General features: G+C 38.6%; 1 protein-coding gene across 11 annotated transcripts in view; it reads left to right on the top strand.

The window, feature by feature from the left end:
• Positions 1–24,479, top strand: part of RALYL (RALY RNA binding protein like) — a 413,930-nt gene that overhangs the window by 263,813 nt on the left and 125,638 nt on the right. The gene's annotated exons all lie outside the window — the stretch shown is intronic.

Raw genomic sequence — 24,479 nt, 5'->3', positions numbered from 1 at the left:
TTACAATTATAAGCCAGACTTCTTTCCCCCTAAAGTGATATGTCTTTTCCTTAAGCTGTGTGTGACGTGGAAGCAGAACGGGCCACAGTAAAATGAACTCTCTCCACACTGAATTCTGTATATTTCTAACATTGAAAAATAATTAACTTGTAGAACAGCAGGATCAGAGTGCTCTGAGTGTGGTGATTGAGGCAATTAGCCCCTATCAGAGCCATTGTTAAAAGCTCTTTGAAAAGTCAACTCAGAGTGTTATTAGCTAGCCCTTTGCAGTTAGATGAGCCAGACAACTTCTTTTTAGAAATAAAGTTGGCATTCTGGAGCACTTTCCTGTGACAGGGTGAATTCAGTAACAAACGTCACCATCATACCATGTATGTGGTCCTAATTGTGGTATTTACAAAGCCAAGAGAAGACAGCGGCTTTTTTTTTTTTTTCCCCCTGATTGGTGTCTTTTTATGTGCCGCTGACAAACATGTCCTGTCATCAGTGTTTCAGGATCTTATTGTATTATCATCCTTTCCCCCATTGCTTTAAGGGTGACAGGCACAATGACATCCAGTATCTATGATCTGTACTAAGGCTCCTTTGCATTCTTTTATTTTCTCAGGTTCTTTAACAATATATGTACAATGCATGTAAGGTTTCTCCTACATGGAAGAACAGATGACAATTTCCATCAGCTCAGCAAAATTTATAACTTTGACGTTGTCTGCCCACATATAATTTCTTGACACCATCCTTCAAAACACAATAAAACAAGAAGGCCTTTCCCTTTGTTCTGAAGTTTACCTCCATCAGAGGAGAAAAGGCTTCCCAGTGAATGATGCTTCATTGGAAAGTACCTCACAATCATAGATGAACTGCCATAATTCCCACAAGGATAGAACTTTTTTCAACATCCTTAGTTTTGAAACATTTCAGATAGCTTTTTTTTTTTTTTTTTTTGGTAATATGATAATTCTTTTTCAGTCAGAGCTATTAGCTTACCAAGAATGGAATGAATGAAAATATTAAGATTTCAAAGCATTCCCATTTTCAAAGCATTCAAAATAATCCAATTTTTTGGATGCCCACAGCTGAATCTATTTCAGTCACACAACTTGACTTTCCTGCCAGACACAAATGCAGCTATTTTGTACAGAATTATGCAGTAGTGTGTACTTTCTATACTTTTGTGCACTACCATACAAAAGTATTAATTGCTATGAGAGACATTCACTCTGCAGAGTTGAAAGGCAGGGAAAGCTGAAGAGAGACACTTTATTAGGGTTTGTATTAACAGGCTAAGGAGTAATGGTTTAAAACTAAAAGAGTGTGTATATTTACATTAGGTATAAGGAGGAAATTCTTTGTTGAGGGTGGCACAGGTTGCCCAGAGAAGCTGTGGATGCCCCATCCCTAGAAGTATTCAAGGCCACGTTGGGTGGGGCTTTTAGCAACCAGGTCTAGAGGAGGTGTCCCGTGGCAGTGGGTTTGGAACTAGATGATCTTTAAGGCCCCCTCCAACCCAAACCATTCTATGATTCTATGACTCTATGACTTGTACACCTTCAGGCTCCTTAGCTGGTCTGAAACGTGATCTTCTCCTACAGTGCACAGGTCTTTATTCTCCCAGTCCTTACCTTTGCCTTCTTCAACTTGGGCTGTGTGGCTAGAACACTTGCTGGTGAAAACTGAGGCCAAAAAAGTCACTGAGTACCTCAGCTTTCTCCATATTTGGGGTAACCAGGTCTCCCATTATATTACGGACAAGGTCCACAGTTTCCCTATTCCTTTTGTCATTGCTGTACCAATAAAAGCCTTTCTTGTTGACCTTGATGTCTCTGGTCAAACTTAATTCTAACAGGGCTTTAGCTTCTGGTAACCCAATCCCTGGCTGCTCAAATGATTTCTCTCTATTCCTCCCAGGATACCATCTCCTTGTTTCCACCCACTGTAGGCCTCCCTTTTCTGCTCAAGTTTGGCCATGATCTCCTTGTTCATCCATGGCCTCCTGGCATTTTTGACTGACTTCCTCTTCATTGGGATGCATCATTCCTGAGCTTGTAGGAGGTGATTCTTGAATATTAACCAGATTATTTTTGGGCCCTTCTTCCCTTCTGAGCTTTCTCTCATGGTACTCTACCAAGCAGATTCCTGAAAAGGCTAAAGTCTGCTCTCCTGAATTCCAGGGTAGTGAGCTTGATGTACAACCTCCTTATTGTCCTCAGAATCCTAAACTCTATCATTTTATGATCACTTTTCCTTGCAGTTCAGTTTGTCTCCCCCATATCTAAACAATTAGACATTCTGATTCCAGAGCTGTACCCTGCCATTTTTCACTCCACCTGCCCACTCCCTGATCATTGGTGGCCTGGCAAAATTTTCTGTCTTATTGTTTAGTAATTTCCATGATTGTTTGTAAACTAGACCACAGGGGCATTGCTTCTAGTGATTGTATATACCCTTAAGGTTGTTCTTAATGTGTAACAAGCAATTGTTAAAATTAATTATAACCAAATATCGTTCTGTCTATATTTTGGTATATCTTGTTTTTTTTTTTTTTTTTTTTTTTTTTTTTTTTTCCCTATTGAATGAACCTTCACAACTTTCAAATGAATTCTTCATATATGTCATTAGTAGGGTTCAGCTGAAACAGGTTTTAAGGATCAAACATCAATGCTTATATTCAGAATACCAAATTATTCTAAATATTCATGCAAAGAAGCTAATCTCTAGGATAGAAATCAAATTAAATCCACGATTCAAGAATAACCCACAGGGTCCTTACATGTGACTTGATTCATTGTAATGATTTTTGGCTATGATTGCAAATGAACTGCCTCTACTTTAGTTTCAACATTGTTCTAAGGGAACCTGCTTAATTTTGTAATATAATGTTCATAAATCATGCAAATTTCCTAGAAATAAATCTGTTGACTTGTCTTACCTACTGTTGCCTCCAGGTAGGGTATAATGTGTCTAGTTTTCACTGCAAAGGATTTGAGAATTTTATTGGCAACATGTCTTTTCTTTTGTTAAAAATTTGCGAGTTCACTGTTGCCAACAATTTTTTCCACTTCACTTGAGCAGAGCTCAATCACCATGCTAACTGCAGATTTTCACGTCCTAACCTTTTGTTGTGGTTTAACCCGGCCGGCAGCTAAACACCACGCAGCCGTTCGCTCACCCTCCCCCCTCCCTCTCCGGGACGGGGGAGAGAAATGGAAAGTGAAGCCCGTGAGTTGAGATAAAGACAGTTTAATAAGACAGGAAAATAATAATAACAAAATAATAATAAAAATAATAACAATAATAATACAATGATGATAATAGGAAAGTAATAATAGTATGTACAAACAAGTGATGCACAATGCAATTGCTCACCACTCGCTGACCGATGCCCAGCCTAACCCCGAGCAGTCCGGCCCCTTCCCCCCCAGCTAGCCACCCCTATATATTGTTTAGCATGACGTCAGATGGTATGGAATACCCCTTTGGCTAGTTTGGGTCACCTGTCCTGGGTCTGTCCCCTCCCAGCTCTTACTGCACCCCCAGCCTGCCCGTTGGCAGGACAGAGCAAAAGGCTGAGATGTCCTTGGCTTAGTATAAGCACTGCTCTGCAACAATTAAAGCATCGGGGTGTTATCAGCACTCTTCTCATCCTAAGCCAAAACACAGCATTCCACCAGCTACTAGGAAGAAAATTAATTCTGTGCTAACTGAAACCAGGACATCTATCCACCCCTTATTCCATACCATTTATGTCATGCTCAGGTTACACTCTTTTCCATACATTCTAATTAGTCACCTATAGTAATCATGGTAGTGATAACATACAGTATAATATACTATTTAACATGGTACAATTCAGTTCATGGGCTATTCTCACCCAGTATTAAATCTCCTTGAGGTACACACCGGACCTCTCCGTTCTTTTGCATCACCCACCAAGTGTATCCAGGTCCCTGAGCGAAAACAATTCCACGAATAGGTTTGCCTTTTCCTGAGGCAGGAGTAGCCCAGACTGTTTTACCCAGCATATTTTTTACATGCACTACAGGAACTTTATCCCCATCTACAGTACGTAACAGGTTTGATTGGGCAGGTCCAGCTCGGTTGGTAGATCCCCTAGTATTGACTAACCAAGTGGCCTTTGCTAAATGCGTATCCCAGTTTTTGAACGTCCCAGCGCCCATTGCTTTCAAGGTAGTCTTTTAACAGGCCATTGTATCGTTCAACTTTCCCGGAGGCTGGTGCATGATAGGGGATGTGATACACCCATTCAATACCATGTTCTTTGGCCCAAGTGTCTATAAGGTTGTTTCGGAAGTGAGTCCCATTGTCTGATTCTATTCTTTCTGGGGTGCCATGTCGCCATAGGACTTGCTTTTCAAGGCCCAGGATGGTGTTCCGGGCGGTGGCATGAGGCACAGGATATGTTTCCAGCCATCCGGTGGTTGCTTCCACCATTGTAAGTACGTGGCGCTTGCCATTGCGAGTTTGAGGGAGTGTGATGTAATCAATCTGCCAGGCCTCTCCATATTTATATTTCAGCCATCGTCCTCCATACCAAAGAGGCTTTGACCGTTTGGCTTGCTTGATTGCAGCACATGTTTCACAGTCATGAATAACCTGTGCTATAGCATCCATGGTCAAGTCCACCCCTCGATCACGAGCCCATCTGTATGTTGCATCTCTACCTTGATGGCCTGAGGTGTCATGGGCCCATCGGGCTATAAATAATTCACCTTTATGCTGCCAATCCAAGTCCACCTGAGCTACTTCAATCTTAGCAGCCTGATCCACCTGCTGGTTGTTTTGATGTTCTTCAGTAGCCCGATTTTTGGGCACATGAGCATCTACGTGGCGTACTTTCACAGCCAGGTTCTCTACCCGAGCAGCAATATCTTGCCACAATGCAGCAGCCCAGATGGGTTTGCCCCTACGCTGCCAGTTGTTTTGCTTCCATTGCTGTAACCATCCCCACAGGGCATTTGCTACCATCCATGAATCGGTGTAGAGATAGAGAACTGGCCATTTTTCTCGTTCAGCAATGTCTAAAGCCAGCTGAATGGCTTTCACTTCTGCAAACTGACTCGATTCACCTTCTCCCTCAGCAGCTTCTGCAACTCGTCGCGTAGGACTCCATACAGCAGCCTTCCATCTCCGATGCTTCCCCACAATACGACAGGACCCATCAGTGAACAGGGCATATTTCTTTTCATTCTCTGGCAACTGGTTGTACAGTGGGGCTTCTTCAGCACGACCCACCTCCTCCTCTGATGATATCCCAAAGTATTTGCCTTCTGGCCAGTCCATGATCACTTCCAATATTCCTGGGCGACTGGGGTTTCCTATTCGAGCCCGCTGAGTAATCAATGCAACCCACTTGCTCCATGTAGCATCAGTTGCATGATGCGTAGAGGGGACCCTTCCCTTGAACATCCAGCCTAGTACTGGCAATCGGGGTGCTAGGAGGAGTTGCGCTTCAGTACCGACCACCTCCGAAGCAGATCGAACTCCTTCATATGCTGCCAATATCTCCTTTTCAGTTGGAGTATAGCGGGCCTCAGATCCTCTGTATCCCCGACTCCAAAACCCCAGGGGCCGACCTCGAGTTTCCCCAGGTTCTTTCTGCCAGAGGCTCCAGGTGGGGCCGTTCTCCCCGGCTGCAGTGTAGAGCACATTCTTTACATCTGGTCCTGTTCGAACTGGCCCAAGGGCTACTGCATGGACTATTTCCTGCTTGATTTGTGTTACTTTAGAACTGCCAGAATCATGACACCTTTTTTTCAAGCATTCTGCCAGTTTTTGAGGATTTTGCCATTGTTCAGGGGTGAATTTCCAACACACTGGGGGTGCCAACTGCTCTAGATGCCTGCCCATATCCGCCCATACTCCCTGCCACCCACAACTATCCTGCCCCCGGGCAGATCTCCAGAAGAGCTTCCCAAGTAGTTGTTTAACTTTAAGCAGAACCTGAAGTGCATTCATGAGGCAGAACAACAAGACTATGGTACTCTGAGTATTCCAGAAATATTCAATATCTTGGAGAGCTATTGTGACAAGCTCAGGGGATAAGAGGGTGGTGAAGGAGGAAGGCAGAGTGACCCAGGAGGATACAGGGGTGGTGAAGGAGAAAGGGAGAGTAAGCAAGTAAGGAAAAATATCCTCCCCTTTCCCCTCCACAGATTGACTCCTTAATGGAAAAAAACAATAGGTATAATTGCTAATAGTTTCCAAGATACAGTTTCCAAAGTACAGAGTCGACGATGTTACTGAATACAAATAACAAGTTAGAGTCATGACCACATATTTCATCGTCTCATAAGCCATTGCTACAACACACAGCACCATAATGATCTGAAACCAGGGCCCGGAGAGGATAAACAACACGACAGAGAGTAAATACGGAAAATAATGTACTATAATACTCAATTTGGAAAACAGGCGCAGCAAAGTTGAGATTAAAGCAATCAGCATCATGACAAGTGACTATTAAGCAGGTCTAATCCTTACACCAATTTTAGTTTAACACACTCTGGTCAGATCTGCCGTTATCTCAACCTTTCGGGCCCCACGTTGGGCGCCAAAAAGGCTGTTGTGGTTTAACCCGGCCGGCAGCTAAACACCACGCAGCCGTTCGCTCACCCTCCCCCCTCCCTCTCCGGGACGGGGGAGAGAAATGGAAAGTGAAGCCCGTGAGTTGAGATAAAGACAGTTTAATAAGACAGGAAAATAATAATAACAAAATAATAATAAAAATAATAACAATAATAATACAATGATGATAATAGGAAAGTAATAATAGTATGTACAAACAAGTGATGCACAATGCAATTGCTCACCACTCGCTGACCGATGCCCAGCCTAACCCCGAGCAGTCCGGCCCCTTCCCCCCCAGCTAGCCACCCCTATATATTGTTTAGCATGACGTCAGATGGTATGGAATACCCCTTTGGCTAGTTTGGGTCACCTGTCCTGGGTCTGTCCCCTCCCAGCTCTTACTGCACCCCCAGCCTGCCCGTTGGCAGGACAGAGCAAAAGGCTGAGATGTCCTTGGCTTAGTATAAGCACTGCTCTGCAACAATTAAAGCATCGGGGTGTTATCAGCACTCTTCTCATCCTAAGCCAAAACACAGCATTCCACCAGCTACTAGGAAGAAAATTAATTCTGTGCTAACTGAAACCAGGACACCTTTAAATGTTGTTCTATGAGAGATGTTAAAGTAATGTTAGAAAAAAATCTTCTTTAGCTCTGTAACAGAAAAAAAAATAAAAAAAAAAAAAATAAGTTACCTTTGATTTGTGCAACATACGTTTATTTTCCTCTTTTAACACCCCCAGGTCCTGTTCACCAGGGCTGTTCTCAATCCATTCTCACCCAGCCTGTGTTTGTGCTTAGGATTGCCCTGACCCAGGTGTAGGACCTTGCATTTCGTCTTGTTGAACTTCATGAGGTTTTCACAGGCCCACCTCTCAAGCCTTACAGATACCTCTGGAGGACATCCCTTCCTTCCCATATGTCAACTGCATGAAAGAGCTTGTAAAGTTCAACATCATGTATCTGCGTTGAGACACTTTCAAGCACAAATGCAGGCTGGGTGGAGAATGGATTGAGAGCAGCCCTGAGGAGAAGGACCTGGGGGTGATTGTTGATGAAAAACAGCAGCTCGGAAAGCCAACCATATTCTGGGCTGCATCAAAAGAATTGTGGCCAATAGGTTGAGGAAGGTGATTCTCCACCTCTCATCTGCTCTTGTGAGACACTACTTGGAGACCAGTGTTTGGCTCTGGAACCCCCAACATAAGAAGAACATGGACCTATTAGAATGAGTCCAGAGGACAGCCACAAGGATGACAAGAGGTCTGGAGCACCTCTCCTATGAAGATAGGCTGAGGGAGTTCAGCCTGGAGAAGAGAAGGTTCCAGGGAGACCTTATAGGGGCCTTCCAGTACCTACAGGAAAGGTAGGTACCTCTAGGGGCCTACAGGAAAGCTGGGGAGGGACTCTTTTGGGGAGTGTAGTGACAAGGGTGAATGGTTTTAAACTATAAGAGTGTATATTTAAATTAGATATAAGGAATCTTTAAATCCTTATTAAATCTTTGAGTCTGGTGAGGTACTGGCATAGGTTGCCCAGAGAAGTTGTGGATACCCCATCCCTGGAAGTGTTCAAAGACAAGCTGGAAGGGACAACCTGGTATAGTGGAAGGTGTCCCTGCCCCGACAGGTGGTTGGAATTAGATGGTCTGTAAGGTTCCTTCCAAGACAAACTATTCTATGATTTTATGAAAAGAAGAATTAACTTGTCATTTACATTTCACTGACAGGTTTATTTTTATAAGCCGCTGAACCTGATTCTGATTTTCTCTCCTACATTGTTGGAGGTCAGGTCAGAAAGCTACTGGAGAATAAGACATTGCTTGCATAAATTAGAAAAGTCATGACTGTGCACTGGTCAGGCAGCCACAAATCACCAGAGGATTGATATAACTTTTTTTATATATCCATCATGTCACGTGATAAGGCTGAGAGAGGAGTTCTGTGGTCAGCTTGACTATGAGGAGCATTTATTTCCTTGGGGAGTCTCCCTACAGGAAGAGAAGTACACATTACAGCTTGCCAATATCCTTGTGACAAGCACCTGGCAGCAAAATCTGCCACCTTGCTTTTACTCATCGTGAGAATTTTAACTCAAACATTTCAAAAGGTTGGGAATCACAGACAATTTGAAAAACATCTACTTTGCTGATTCATAGCAGCATTAAGAGGTTTTCCTACCTCACCTAAGCGTAGATTTTTATGACAGTTTGTTTGCATGTATACAAGGACTGAATATCTTGGTAAATTTCAGCTATTTTTTCAAAGGAAAATATTCTCTGAGTCTTCACGGCTTAACAGAGCTGAATCCAAAAATTTGCAGCCCACCCTAATTCATTCCTTCTTGCACCGAGCTGTTTCTATCCTTGTATCCTTGTTTTTGTTTGTTTGTTTGTTTGTTTGTTTTGTTGTTGTTGTTGTTGTTGTTGTTGTTGTTGTTGTTTCCCTGAAGCACTGGTAGAACTTTTTAGCATGATACTTTCTTTACACTTATATTTTTTCCGTTTTTTTTTTTTGTTTTGTTTTGTTTTGTTTTGTTTTTGTTTTTTTTTGTTTTTTTTTGTTTGTTTGTTTGTTTGTTTTTTGTTGTTTTTGTTTTTTTAAAATTTCCTGATGTTACAACTTCTCACACATTGACCACTATAGAATTTGCAGCCTGTTTAGTGTTTGTTTGACTGCATATCTACAGATGACCACAAGATGGCAAGATTTCTTCATTTTTCTGTGACAAGAAACCTGTTTGAGGAAAAGGAAAGGGGTACAACAAAATGGAAACAGTATCAAAGGAGGAAATACAAATAACGACTACAATTCATCTTGATACAGTTAGATGCATGAGCAAATAAATTGACTTTAATTGACTTTTCTCAGTTTATTGAGAGTGGCATTTATTTTACAGACAGGAATTTCTGAATGCACAAAAAACTATATGTATTTTTGCTAGCTTTAACCTATAAGTTTCTAACCTTTCATACAAATTCAATTAATTTTTAGAAAATGACAATATTTAATTGTCAATATTTACAGACACTTCAGACACTTCAGAATTACATGAATGTAAGATTCTCTCTGAAATGTATTGTATTTCAGACACAAGTTTTCCTTTGAATCACATAGAAACAGGAAATCGACTGAAAGGTAGGAAGGAGGGAGGCAAAGTTCCAGGATTTTTCAAAATGTTTAGATTTGTATTTTTATCTTGAAATGACAGGAAAGGGGTGACAAGTCCCGTATATTACTTTCTTTCTATTACATATCTATTTTTTTTCATGGATATTAAGGAATATCACTATTGAGCCTAGGATATTTTTGTCTATAAAAGAAAATCATGAAGAATGCTATAATTGATAAAAAAAATAAAAATAATAAAAAAAGCTTTTAAAGTGTTTTGGGATCCATTTATGATTAAACCACTGACAAACACTTGAATCATTTCAAAAATGTATTTTTGTATGATAAGATTTTTGATTTGACTAGTTAGTGACACGTTGTTTCTCAAATTCTGTGTAAGTAGCATTACCAAAGAGTTTGTCTTAAATTCATCTTTGTTCTGTCACAGTTACAAGGACTTATTACTTATTTTTCATTCACTTATTTTAATACTTCATTTTAAAAATTTATTCTCATATGTTATCTATACTACCCATTGAGTAGCTACTTTTGTTTCCAAAAATCAATAGCCGTAGGAAGGAGACTGTTTTTTTCTTTATTTTTAATGCATTTGTTTTGTTTTTGGAACAAAATTACTATATTCCATTAAGACCACTTGTACAGCTGATGTAATGAAATACCTCCCTGTTCTCCCCCATATGTACACACTACTTTTCACTTAAATATAGAGAGAAAGATTTTAATTTACAAAATATCATTTAATAACTCCCAGCCTATTCACTAATTAAGCCTACAAGCAGAAAGTTCTGTTCACTGCATTTGTCTTCCAAGGCCCAAATCCAACTCTTGCAGCATGTGTTAGGTATCCGTTGTCCCTCAGATCTATTACCTTGTGTAATAATGTGAATTAGAAATTGTTGAGTTATAAAATGGTGTTTAGAACTGATGCTAACAAAAAAATGGCAAAGGTTCAGATACAATCCCTGTAAAATGAGATTTAAAGAATAACTAATCTTCTCAGGCTTATTAAGATAAACGTGTCTTATTCCTTCAGTATTTTAAAGAAATTTTAGTAAACAAGCTCTCATCTAGAAGATAGTTAACTTGAACTCCTTGATAAATAGCTTGATCTAAGGCTGATTGAAGTTCATCCAAAAATTCCCACTTCTTTCAGTAAGATATACACCTGGAGCTTAGTACATAAAGCTGTTCTGCTCCTACAGGATTTAAATTTAATACTGTGTTTTCTTATTACTAACAATCCTGTATCCTTGCGAGAGAACTCTTGTCCAAATGAGGCTTTTTTTTTTTTTTTTTTTTCCTTCTGTTGAGATTACTCTTCCAATCTCTTTATTTTCTATCTAATTCTGCATGGTGCTTTTTAAATAGTTTTAAGAAGGCCAACTTTGCCTTGCCTATTGCCTATCTTCTCAAAAACCTACTTTTGAGGAAAGTAAAACTTTTTCCTCTTATACTTATTACTTTGATGAAAGTAGATATAAGGTAATGAATTCTTAAATTCATTTAGGCCATTAAATGTGATAATGTGATAGATTTTTATAAACAATTAGCTTGTCTAGTCCTATTTAGAGCTGACACCCCACACACTGTACTTGTGTGCTGACTGCTGTGATCTGTGCCTCCTGTAGCTGCTTGTGACTCTGGAGCAAGGATATTATTAAGTGAGACTGATAGGATCTGGATGAGACTTTTGCTGCAGTTCTAAGTGCCTTGCATTCTTGAATTTATAAAATTAGTTTTCTAATATTTTCCTGTGTTGCTTGTTCTTTAAGCGTGCTTTGAATATTTCTCTACCAAATGGTGCTGTTTCGTCATTTCTGGTAGCATTACAGAGGCCTAGAGACTTGATCTTGACTTGTCAACCTTGATTACTCCACTAGAGGGTGCCTCCTTGTTATTAAGGCTCTGCAGCTTATCTACTTGAGTTCACTCTTAACAGTCGAGATGAGAAAAACGGTTATTGAATAAGAGGCAAATGGGTTTTTAAACATCAGGGATCTGTCTGTTGCAAATACCTGGTCAGAAATCAACACACGAGGGAAATCAAAACAGAGTGTGCTTCTCAGCATCCTCCTCAACCATGCAACAGATGTTCATGGTTTTAATGATCAAATTTTAATGATTTGGGGAAGAAATTATGGTTTCAGAGAAAAAGGAAGGATATCCTTCTTTTTCATAAATAATTCTCAAAAGAGTTCTCAAAAAGAGAATTAATTCTTCTCAAAATAATGTACAGACTAAAGATGTCACTGCAGTGACATCAAGGTATGCAGCTGTTAGAAGGGTCCAGAACTGGTTGCACTGATGTCTACATCCTACTGTTAATAAGACTGAATTCAGGCTAATGGGCTTTGATTTCAGTCATTCATGTACAGTTGCCTTTGAAAACATGTGACACTGTGGGACATAAATAAGTTTTGAAGGTAGAGTCTAAAATATGGTCTTCAGACCTGACTGATCTGTTTGTCTGCCTCCTTAAGAAGTGAACTCTGTACTGATCTCTCTCCTTCTTAATGCTTCAGTTTGTGAATACTTTTTGACTTTTCCCCACTTCTTCCATAATACTTCTTTAAAAATGCTTAGAATACTCCATTGAAAAGAGGTATCCAGTATTTCTTGCTCACAACAAGATAGCTGTAGTTCAAGAACATATCTTACTGTCTTGAGATGCAGAACTGCTCTGTAAAGGAAACAAGGATCTCAGTTTGTAGTAAAACCATGCTTTAAAAGACCTGCTTTTGTAGTCACCAGCTGTATTTGTCTTTTCCATTTGTTTCATGATAGACATCTTCCGTTTCAGGAAAGTGCACTCGTCAGTGTAGTTGCTGTGATATTTCAGTCTCATTCAAGCCTCTCTGTGGAACTGCTTATGCTTTCAGTTCAAAGTATAACATAATAGTCTTGGTTAAGGCAAAGCCTATACCATTTATGATCAAAAGAATCACTTTCAGAACTCCCCAAATGTTTTTTGTCCCCCAAAGCAGGGAGTGCTTTTGATACCAGTATAGTTGTTCTTCCCAACGTTAGCGTTGGAAGTTATCATTATCATCAGAGTCAATATATTTGCTATATGCATCATATTAAGTCTCTTAGAAAAACTGCAAATCTGAGCAAACTTAAGTATCTCCCAATCTTATTACTGGGTTCACAGTAGTCTTGAAGTCTTTAATATTTAATTTGTCTTTACATTTAATAGTTTCTAACACAAATTCTTATAACACTGCTTCTGACAACTTTTTCAACCAAGAATTCTAAAGAAAAGAGAGATGGAAAATGGGATTTTGAATGTAAATTTTGTTTATACTCTGTTTCTTAGGATCATCTAAAATGATTACACAGAAATGCTGTCTTGTTAGAACTCCTCATAAGTTCTGGTGAGCTGCCTCAGAGTTTGATCTAAAGAAACTTCTTCTGTTTTTGTCCAAATGCTTGCTTGTCAGGGAACTTCTGTTCGCATCGATCTCTCTCTCTCTCTCTTTTTTTTTTTTTTACATCAGCTACCACAGGAACAAAGCTCAGGCGAACTTGCCCCTGGAGGAACTTTTCTTTTGGGAGTTGCAATTGAAGACCGAGTCAGCAGGTGGCAGTAGAGACCCAGCTGTGAAACCGAAGCCTTAGAGAAACAGCCTGGATACTATTTATTTATTTATTTATTTATTTATTTATTTTTCTTTTGGGCAAGGTTTCATAGCTGAAGGTCACTCCCTGTGGCTCCTATTATAAAACCTTGTGATGTTGGATCTGTCCAATCCGTGTGTCATGATGTTTATGTTTCATAATCTCCATAAGAGAAATTCATAAATTCATGCAGGTTAAAAAAAAAAAAAAAAAAAAAAAAAAAAAAAAAAAAAAAAACACTTCATTTTGTGATATTTTAATCTTTTGAAGTCTGCTGTTTGGGACACAAAAATATTTTCTTTAAAAAATTTACAATAAAAAAGAGAAAGAAAAGTGTCAGATGGGGAGGAAAGAATGGAAATAAAGCAGAAGCATTGCTTGTGAGACAGACCATCATTATTTAATAAAGGCACACAAGTATCAGAGGGACATTTAGAGAGTCTGGATGTGAAAACTGCATAAGCAGGTGAAAAACAGTTTTGATTTCCTTGGAGATATTTCCTTGAGATGCTGAGTGTCTTTTTAAAGACACCACCCATATTTGGCAGTATGGCAGTATTTGGCAGTTAGGCAGTATGGAATTTTGATCAGTACAAAGCAATACTGTTGATCTGAACTGATGAAGGCAAAATGCCTTGTGTCAGATTATTTTGGCAATATTTAACTTAAAAATTTGATAGAAGAATTAGATGTAGTGCCTCATTCCATCTTTTCCATATTGTTATCCTGTTTCTCCCTTTCTCTGTGGCTCATCAAGTTCAGCAGTTCTCCCTTACACTTGCATCATTTCTCTGTTTCTCTATAGGGTCTCATTCTTAAATTTTAACATCTGTTACTTAAGACTTGTGTTAGTTATATACAGTTTTCTCCAGCATTGTTTCTTTGCATATATTTAACATGAAACCCCATTTCATAAATACTGGAGCAAACTTATGATTATTTTTGTTTGTTTGTTTGTTTGTTTGGCTTTGTTTTTGTTTTTTTTGTTTTTTCAAGTGGGCTATAGAAAATTAAGGAAAAATGTTAAGTTTTGCATATTTGTCTACAAATATCTCCCAGTCAAAATTCTTACATTAAAAGAAAGCAAGAGGCATCCAGTGAACAGTAATAGGATAAAGAGTAAATGGAAGAATTCTTATGAAGAATTTCTTATGTCAACTTTAATGGTTAAAATATGATATATAAAAGAAAAGTGAAAGAAAAAAAGGAAAAGCAAATAAAGGCCAAATTTGTTTGTGCCTGTGCAACTGCCAGACAAATACTGAACACTGCATTAGAAGAAATATCTGTGTTAAACTGACAAATAGTATTTTGTATCAATTTTGCTTTTGATAACAAAAATAAATGTAATAAAAGGAGAATTTTGTAACTGATATGGGAAACAAGTGAAATCTAATCACTGCAAGAATATGCATGAATATGAATGACAGCCTAGTGTCAAAACTCGGAAAAAAATAATCTCCCAGATTGATTGCAAAAGGTCCCATCTATCTCACATATTCTGACAAAATGTTGAAACAGGTAGGAATGCCAATAAAGAAGCAAGAAATTCCTTTGGTGCCATGGTCAAAGAGTTCCTCAGCTTGCACAAGAAATAACAAAATATATTATCGCTATGGAGGCCATATATAATGAAAAATAATATGCTGCAGAGCACTGTCGATAATGCCTTACAAGCCATAAACTGCAGCTTTAAAAAGACATCACAAATCAAAACCAAGCAAAAGAGGTAATGGTCATTTATGGAAATTGGAAGAAAATCCCCTTTCACTCTTACATTTTTTTTGTTTGATTTGATTTATGAACTTATTACCGTGTTTAGAGTATAAATGTCTCATGTTCCAAATTTGAGACTCACTGGAGTGCAATTATTTGTAATCTGGATAGGAAATAATGAATACTTTAATGATAAGTCTCTATAATTGTCTGCAATCTGCTATGTAATGAACTTAAAAATTAAGGAAAGAACATTATCATCTTGGTCATGACTGGGTTTTTATTTAGAGTATCTCAGATTTGCAGTTCATATTCTTAGTGAAGCCAGGAAGGGGACCAGTAAAACCGCTGTATTGGACTTCCAGAGGGCTGACTTTGAGCTGGGACACTGGTTGTCAGAGTCCCTTGGGAGGTGGTTCTGAAGGTCAATCCAGGAAGGCTGTGCACTCTTCAAGAAGAAAATCTTAATGGTGCAGGAGCAGTCTGTCCCCACATGCCCAAAGAGGAGCCAGCATGGAAGAAGACCGGCCTGGCTGAACAGAGAATTGTGGTTTGAGCTTAGGAGAAAAAAAAAGAGGGTTTATAATCTTTGGAAAAGAGGGCGGGCCACTCAGGAGGAATATAAGGGTGTTGCGAGGCAGTGCAGGGACAAAATTAGAAAGGACAAAGCTCATCTGGAGCTCAATCTGGCTACTGCCATTAAAGATAACAGAAAATGTTTTTACAAATATATCAATGCAAAACGGAGGACTAAGGAGAATCTCCATCCTTTACTGGATGCGGCGAGGAACTTAGTTACAAAAGATAAGGAAAAGGCTGAGGTGCTTAATGCCTTCTTTGCCTCAATCTTTAGCAGCAAAACCAGTTATTCTCTGGCTACCCAGTACGCTGAGCATGTGCAAGGGAATGGGGAGCAGAATGTGGCCCTCACTATCCATGAGGAAATGGTTGGCAACCTGCTACAGCACTTGGATGTACGCAAGTCGATGGGGCCAGATGGGATCCACCCAAGGATACTGAGAGAACTGGCAGAGGAGCTGGCCAAACCACTTTCCATCATTTATCAACAGTCCTGCCTATCGGGGGACATCCCATTCAACTGGCAGCTAGCAAACGTGATGCCCATCTACAAGAAGGGCCGGAGGGTAGACCTGAGGAACCATAGGCCTGCCAGTTTGACCTCAGTGCCAGGGAAGAACATGGAGCAGATTATCTTAAGTGTCATCACGCGGCACTTGCAGGGCAACCAGGTGATCAGGCACAGTCAGCATGGGTTTATGAAAGGCAGGTCCTGCTTGACGAACCTCATCTCCTTCTATGACAAAGTGATGTACTTGGTAGATGAGGGAAAGGCTGTGGATGTGGTCCACCTTGACTTCAGTAAGGCTTTTGACACTATTTCCCACAACATTCTCCTCAAGAAACTGGCTGCTTGTGACTTGGACAGGCATACACTTCATTGGGTTAAAAACTGACTGGATAGCCAGGCCCAAAGAGTTGTGGTGAATGGAGTCAAATCCATTTGGAGGCCAGTCACTAGTGGCATCCCCCAGTACTCGGTACTGGGGCCAGTTCTCTTTAATATCTTTATTGATGATCAGGATGAGGGGATCGAGTGCACCCTCAGTAAGTTTGCAGACGACACCAAGTGAGGTGCGTGTGTCAAGCTGCTCGAGGGTAGGAAGGCTCTGCAGGAGGATCTGGATGGGCTGAGGTCAACTGTATGAAGTTCAACAAGGCCAAGTGCCAGGTCCTGCACCTGGGGTACAATAACCCCAAGCAAAGCTACAGGCTGGGAGAGGAGTGGTTGGAAAGCTGCCTGTCGGAGAAGGACCCGGGGGTGTTGGTTGATAGTGGGCTGAATATGTGCCAGCAGTGTGCTCAGGAGGCCAAGAAGGCCAATGGCATCCTGGCTTGTATAAGAAGCAGTGTGACCAGAAGGTCTAGGGAAGTGATTGTCCCCCTGTACTCGGCTCTGGTGAGGCCGCACCTCAAGTACCATGTTCAGTTTTGGGCCCCTCGCTACAAGGACATCGAGGTGCTTGAGCGAGTCCAGAGAAGGGCGACAAAGCTGGTGAGGGGAGAACAAGTCTGGAGAACAAGTCTTATGAGGAGCAGCTGAGGGAGCTGGGATTATTCAGCCTGGAGAAAAGGAGGCTCAGGAGCAACCTTATCGCTCTTTTTAAGTACATTAAAGGAGGCTGTAGAGAGGTGGGGGTTGGTCTGTTCTCCCACATGCCTGGTGACAGGATGAGGGGGAATGGGCTAAAGTTGTGCCAGGGGAGTTTTAGGTTGGATATTAGGAAGAACTTCTTTACCAAGAGGGTTGTTAGGCATTGGAATGGGCTGCCCAGGGAGGTGGTGGAGTCACCATCCCTGGAGGTCTTTAAAGATGTTTAGATGTAGAGCTTAGCAATATGGTTTAGTGGAAGACTTGTTAGTGTTTGGTCAGAGGTTGGACTCGATGATCTTGAGGTCTCTTCCAACCTAGACAGTTCTGTGATTCTATGATTCTATATCTCTGTTTCAAATATGTTCCCATTTTTCATATAAGTGGAGAATAATACTATGAATCTTATATGCACTTGAACAGAGGAGTTTTCTCATTTAGCTATGTTGATCACTTTAAAATAAAAGGTTACATAGGCCTATTCCATCCATGTTCTCTGAGTTTTTTATGTAGTAACAGGATGGGCCAAATTTACCATAGATTACCTCCCTGTGCCTTTCAGTAATTTTACAAATTAGGTCCAACTGACCCGTAAAATTTATTTTAGAAGGGAACTCAAAGCTTGGAAGATGTGTATTTTTTGTTATATGGTACCCATTTCTGATATTTCTCTGGTACATTAACATTGTACACACACGCACACAGACCAACAACAACAACAAAAAAACTTCATTAGTTATGTATCCACTTATTTAAAGTACTTACCATTTGCTGACAGAGTGAATAGTTGTGGTTTTTTTCAGGGATGTTTTTGTTTTGTTTTAATGGTGCCTTTGTAGAATAAATCATATATTTCATTTTAATCACTATATTTTAAAATTAGATTGTTATGAAATGCTGCTGGAATGTTAAAATGCAGTCATATTTTTTGTTTAGGTAGAATGGAGCAATCTGAATGTATAATAACCCATGATGATAATATTTCAATAGACGTTGTTTCTTCTAAAATGCTAAAGATAAAATAAAAGTCTTTTTTTTTTTTTTTCAAATAGCTACAAAAACAAGGAAGTATTATCAAAGGAACCTTAAAAAATGAATTTGTCATTATGACAATATAATTTTACTTTCCTTTGCACTATTTTATTTTGCTTAACATGAGATTGTCCATATCTTCCAGTGTCTCAAGATAGATCTTAGATAGTGTTTTAAAGATACATTGTTTTATAGCTGCAATTACTAAGGGAACTCCTAAAAGTATCCTTGTTTAAATTTTAGACACCTACTTTTCAGCAGTTTTCTGAAAAGCTGAATGTTATTATTGTCTAGCACAGTCATCCTTAGAAATATTGACTCAGTTGAAAATTTCAAGACTACTTTCAATAACATTCATTTACCAAAAGAGAAAGACTGGACAATGAAATGGCATGATTATTCACATGTTTAGCCAGAGACACCATTTACCGATCAAATTTATCTCTCTGTTTGAAAGATTAGGCTATTAAGTTCACTGAATTGGAAAATTAAGAAATGTGAGCTGAATGTTCAGTTAATTTAAATTAAAATAATTTTGATGATTTTCCTGAATTTATACTGTATAATGAAGAACCTCCCACATCATGGAACTCAGTCATCCATGAATTCAGGCAACTGAGTCATATAATAACCTCTAATTTACAGCAGCTGAAAATGTGACTATTTTCTTTATCCTGAACACATTAATAAAACCCACTGCATTCTTGAACCTCAATCTATGTTTTCAGCATGATAAATCATAAGAAACATTTCTCCTTCCCTGAAGTCAGGTAGTTTAAGGTTATTTATTTGATGTTATTAAGAAGCTATTAATGTGTGAAAATAATTTTAAAAACATTTAGTAGTCTGAATGAGGGCTGTTCAATAGACTTGTGTCTTGCTAGCCTCTTTAAAAATAAACTTTTTTAAAAATAAGTATCACATATTCTGCTGCTCTTAGAACTTTGTGGAGTTTGCAGCAGTGCTCTGCAGGGAGAGCTGTAATTATGAGAAAAAATTTTCAAAATTCCACTTGACAGGATTGTATTTTTTCTACACTGGATTCTTCCATCCATTGTATTGATTTCTAACACCTCTCCTTTCCTTTGGTCACATGTGCTACATTTTGACTGCTGTTAAAATAACTCATCTGTAAAGTGTTGACAGAAGTCATACAGAACTCTGGAAAAAAAAACAAAAAAAAACCAAAAAAACGTTGTATTTTGTTTTCTGGTCCACAGCACAACATAGGGAAAGTGTAGTGTTTTCTGCAATAATTTTTATGTCAATTAACCTTAAGTCATTTTTTTCACATGGATTTATTTTTGCATTTACTGGAAGTTCCTGAAAATGTCAGTCATGGTTTTCATTGTGTATGCTTTGGCTTAAAGTTGAACCAATTTGTTTTCTTCACATGTTTGACATGATCCTGCATTTCTTCTGCCCTGTCTTTTCCAAGCACCCAGGAATGTTTGACAGATAAAAGCAGTCTACTCACTCCATGGGAAATTCTGACAGTGCAATTGTTTTGTTTGTTTGTTTGATTGATTGATTGTTTGTTTTGGCTTTGTTTTCACAGAATCACAGAATTGTCTAGGTTGGAAGAGACCTCAAGATCATCAAGTCCAACCTCTGACCTAACACTAACAACTCCTCGACTAAACCATATCTCTAAGCTCTACATCTAAACATCTTTTAAAGACCTCTAGGGATGGTGATTCCACCACTTCCCTGGGCAGCCCATTCCAATGCCTAACAACCCTCTTGGTAAAGAAGTTCTTCCTAATATCCAACCTAAAACTCCCCTGGCACAACTTTAGCCCATTCCCCCTCATCCTGTCACCAGGCATGTGGGAGAATAGACCAACCCCCATCCCCCAGTTTTGTTTTGTTTTGTTTTTCATTTAGTTCTTGTTCATCTCAGATGAAGCCCTTAAAATCACAGTGAAAGTGTAAAACCACCAGCAACAGTGACTGAGGCTACAGTCAATACCAATTAGAAAAGCAAAACAAAATCTTCTCATGCTCATTCTTTTCTAGTATTTGATTCTAAATTAAGCTGGATTTTGATTCTCCAAACTCCATTTTCTTAAATATATGTGTCATAAGTATTGTATTCCTACAAAGTAAATACTGGCTCATTTCTTCCTTTTCTGAATGGTATAGTCCAGGTTTAGGATCTTTAAGATTGCAAAATTTCACAGCTTTAGTTTTCATTTTGCAAAAAAGTAAACTGAATCCAGACTGGTTTGGATCTCCATTCAGAACAGTACTGTGCAGTTCACTTTAAATGAGAGAATTTGACTTAGTGTAAAATGTGGACCATTCTGAGCAATTTTTATTGTTGTATAAAGAATGTACAGATTAAGGCTTTGTCTGATTTTAATTAGCCTCCCACAAGTTTAATATTCATATCATACTTTAGAGCTAAGGCACTCATTTTAGTGTATTCTAATTATTCTCCTTTCTGTATATTACTGCTCAGAGGGAAGGGGAAAAAAAACAAAAAGAAAAAAAAAAGGAAACCTTTTACCTTTTCCTACCTTTTTCTTATATTTAGAGGTCAATGAAGTAAACACTTAAGACTGGTCTTGTGCAATCTTATGAAACTACCTTACTCATTTGGCAGGTGAACCAAATATTTTTAGTGGATCCCAAATTAGTTGAAGTGGATCCTGTGAGTATCAGTTTAAAAGTAATTTGCTACACCTTTTATATTCTGAGATATGAGAAGGTATTTCACTGTAGAGTTAAGTGGTGAGTTGTAATACTGGCTTTCTTAAATCCTCTCTCTTTTATTCCTAGGGCATCATGGAGGATTTCTCTTATCTGTGAAGCCAAACTTTGTTAAAAAATAGAGACATGCTTTGTTCAGTCTAGTTGAGCTTTTGACCATGAGTAGAAATTTTTAAAACTGCAAATGATGTAGGGACAGATTTTTCAAAAATTACATTGGATATCCCCATGCTTTTGATATCTTTGAATAGATTATCTCCAGAAGCTGCTGTCGCCATGCTGTCTGAGAGTGTTTTACCCTTCCAAAGTGCTACAGATCAGAGAATAGAAAATTTGGCACATAAATTCTTCAGTGACTTTGATTTTAGGCTGGATTTTAATAAAGCATTTTGTATACCTTCATGTCATATTTACACACAGTCACTTACCTTGATGAGAAAATATTTCTTCTTCTTGGCTCACACAAGAATAAAAATATTCTTTATCTCTTCAGTTGTACTGACATTACTGTTCAGTTTGTCTTTCAGTCATCAAAAACACACTGTTTTTTGGGGTTTCATGATCCCGTTGAAAAGAGTCACTTTGTGCATTTTCAGCAGTTAATTTGAGCATGATCTGATACACAGTAGTAAAATCACAAGGCGCGAAATGCTAATCTTTCTGAGTTGCTCTTAGTTACTGTGTTCTCTGACACATCCCTAAAAAGAGCATGTGTTTGATTTGGAAATTCTTTATCATGCAAAAGGGTATTCTAATGCCCTTCATGACTAACAAAGATTTTGTTTTGTTTTGTTTTGTTTTTGTTGTTTTGTTTTGTTTTGATATTGGATATCTATTAGCAAGAATTTTTTGAATACAAATTGCGTTTCATGTGTTTGATATCCTTTTCCCAAAAGGTTAACAAATATATTTAAAACTTTTTCATTAAAAAGAAAAAATGTTGATGTTAAATGCCGTATAGCCCTAGTGTGCTGTAATACCTGTCTTGATTAAAAACTTATTTGAGCTTAACATAAAAACAAAGTATTTGGCTTAGTATTATATATCCCATTTCTACATAGCGTAGTGATGGCTTAGACATTGTCTTTGATGTAGTTGTAATGTTTTGAGAATTTGCTGTATGGCTGGCATACTCTAAAAGATGAACCTATGAATTCAGCTGAGGCAGAATGTATGTAATCCTATGCAGCCTTGTTTATTCTAGGGAAAAGATGCTTCCTCCTCACCCACCCTCCAGTCTAAAGAAGACTTTAAATCAGAATTTTGATCTAATAAGTTGTTGTCAGAACTTTCCCCATTCTGCCACTCCATATAGACCCCTAAAAATAAATAAATATATAAATAAGTAAATAAAAGGATAAAGAAAAAAAGAATGAAGTAGGAGCAGTTGTAAAGTTGGAACCCCATGGGTATTTTGTATGGAGCAAGCAGACTCTTATAATTAAAAGGATGTTGTTCTGTGTGTGCCAATAGTGTTACATCTTTTGGTGTGGACTGGAGGTGAATTGATATAATACAGCTTTTTCCATCTCTCTGAAAATCAATCTTCTTCTTCTACTTTTCATCTCTGTTAAAGGCCTTATTCTTTCTCTCAAGCCAGCCATTATACTGATTGATTATGACTGAAATTGTCTTGAATCCTACACAGTGAGAAAGAAAGATCCCATACACTGAGAAAAGAAAGTGGAACATTTTCAGCTTTCTCATGATTGTTTTTATAAAAGCATTAGTCTGCAATGAGAGGTTGAAGCAGCAGCTGTTCATTAGCTGTACCATAAAACATCATCAGTTTGTATTGCTGTGAGCCCCATATTGATGTTTTAAGTGCCTAATTTGTTCACAAGAGGTTCTTTCTCAAGCTCTCCCTGTTGCTTTGTAGAGAAGGTGAGATACAATGTTCACTAGAGTGAAGAAAGAAAAATTAATTTTGAATGTGATAGAGCTTTTTAAATAAACATATAAAAACTTTAAAAGAGAATCTAATAGTGCAAGAGTAGACAGGAAATGGTTTCTTCAGGTGGTTATGTCCAAAAAAACTATGGGGTATTCAAACACCTTAAGCAGAATGAAGATACATGAATTTAAGGTGTATTTTTGCAATGTTCTGGGGTTATGCAAGAATGGATTCTCTTCTGAGGGTTTGTCTCATTAAATTTAGCACATTGAAGTGTTTCATCAGTGTGATAATTTAAAGGAATATGAAAAGGAAAACAAGAAAGCATAACATTACATGTCACTAATAAAATTGAAACAGATATCATCTATTTGGAGTATATGACAGCCAGTGTAATTCACAGTAAAAACAACTCTCTCTATTGAAATGGAATGATTTTGTAACTTAAATTGTACCAAGATAGATTAATAGAAAAAGCTGTCCTAATTCTCTCATGAAAACTCACTATTATTCAGTATGTTCTAGAAACATGTATGAACATTCTGATTAAATCCACAATTGATCATGTGCTGTGAGACTATTAAAAGCCAAAATATTTTATTTTTTTCAGCAGAGCTATTTTTGCTTTAAATTTGGTTATTTCTCCACCCTTTTGTATTGGCAATATCCTCCTGCAAGATCTACCATCTCTGAGACTATGGAAACTGGTGTCCTCTACAGCCACCACAACTTATTTTATACTTAAGAACAAGCAATAAAAATACATATATATATTAAGAACAAGCAATATATATATATGAATATATATATTTATATATATATGTGAATATGAATTCATATGAACATATATATATGTGAATATATATATATATTCTGCCAGTTTACCACTAGGAATAAAAACTTACAAACTGGGTACAACTGTTACATTTTGAAATGCTAATTCTAAACTGATTAGGATTGTTTGAAGGTCCTAGGCTAATAGAATTCTTAATATATTACTAACTAGCACAGGTAAAGATTGTTACCATAAAGATGACCACCATTCTTCTATGGTTTTATATTAAATTAATACATTTTGAAGGACAGAATTGTGTTTGTGCTGTATTTAGGAAAATCTGTGAGTTGTAACTTTAGCATGTATACAGTGTTTAAGTGGCAAGGTTTTGGTAGCAGGGGGCTGCAGGGGTGACTTCTGTGAGAAGAATCAAGAAGCTGCCCCATATTAGAAAAGGGCCAGTTTCAGCTGGCTCCAAAAGGACCTCCCACTGCTCAGGAACAAGCCAATAAGCAATGTTGTTTGCACTTCCCTGAGAGCAGATTTAAGAAATGGGAAAAAAACAAACAAACAAACAAAAAAAACCTGCTGGGCAACAGCAGCTGGGAGAGTGAGGAGTGAGGACCAGCCCTGGTCAGTGCAGAAGGACCACAGGAGGTTCTTCAGGCATACAGCAGAAGTTCCACTGTGGTCTGTGGAGAGGCTTCCAGTGGAGCAGGCTGTCCCCCTGCAGCCCATGGAGCAGATCTCCACGCTGCAGCCCATGGAGGAGCCCCCGGTGGAGCAGGTGGATGTGGCCTGGAGGAGGCTGCAGCCCATGGAGAGCCCCCACAGGAGCAGGT

The sequence above is a fragment of the Anas platyrhynchos genome, chromosome 2, assembly GCF_047663525.1.
Source record: "Anas platyrhynchos isolate ZD024472 breed Pekin duck chromosome 2, IASCAAS_PekinDuck_T2T, whole genome shotgun sequence".
Taxonomy (NCBI): domain Eukaryota; kingdom Metazoa; phylum Chordata; class Aves; order Anseriformes; family Anatidae; genus Anas; species Anas platyrhynchos.
Note: the sequence above shows the minus strand (reverse complement) of the source record. Positions and strands in the feature narration are given on the sequence as shown.